This window comes from Dama dama, chromosome 18, assembly GCF_033118175.1.
Source record: "Dama dama isolate Ldn47 chromosome 18, ASM3311817v1, whole genome shotgun sequence".
Taxonomy (NCBI): Eukaryota; Metazoa; Chordata; class Mammalia; order Artiodactyla; family Cervidae; genus Dama; species Dama dama.
Genome location: NC_083698.1, coordinates 79,795,157 through 79,796,024, shown reverse-complemented (window position 1 = coordinate 79,796,024; position 868 = coordinate 79,795,157).

Below are 868 nucleotides of genomic sequence, written 5' to 3'. Positions count from 1 at the left end.
AGAAAACTAAGATCTGGTCCCATCACTTCATGGGAAATAGATGGGGAGACAGTGGAAACAGTGTCAGACTTTATTTTTTAGGGCTCCAAAATCATTGCAGATGGTGACTGTTGCCATGAAATTAAAAGACACTTACTCCTTGGAAGGAAAGTTATGACCAACCTAGATAGCATATTAAAAAGCAGAGACATTACTTTGCCAACAAAGGTCTGTCTGGTCAAGGCTATGGTTTTTCCAATAGTCATGTGTGGATGTGAGAGTTGGACTGTGAAGGAAGCTGAGTGCCAAAAAATTGATGCTTTTGAACTATGGTGTTGGAGAAGACTCTTGAGAGTCCCTTGGACTGAAAGGAGATCCAACCAGTCCATCCTAAAGGAGATAAGTCCTGGGTGTTCATTGGAAGGACTGATGCTGAAGCTGAAACTCCAGTACTTTGGCCACCTCATGCGAACAGTTGACTTGTTGGAAAAGACCCTGATGCTGGGAGGGATTGGGGGCAGGAGGAGAAGGGGATGACAGAGGATGAGATGGCTGGATGGCATCACCGACTCGATGGGCATGAGTTTGAGTAAACTCTGGGAGGTGGTGATGGACAGAGAGGCCTGGCATGCTGGGATTTATGGGGTCACAAAGAGTCAGACACGACTGAGCGACTGAACTGAATTGAACTGATCCAATCATCTCTTGATGGATAACTGGAAAACTGTTATCTCTTTTAGATCCTGATTTCAATTATTTTGGCTATGTATACATAAATTGGAATGTGAACAAATTGTAAACCTTGTATTTTGGGTGAGAGTGAAATTAACTCAGTCGTGTATAACTCTTTGCAACCCCATGGACTATACAGTGCATGGAATTCTTCAGA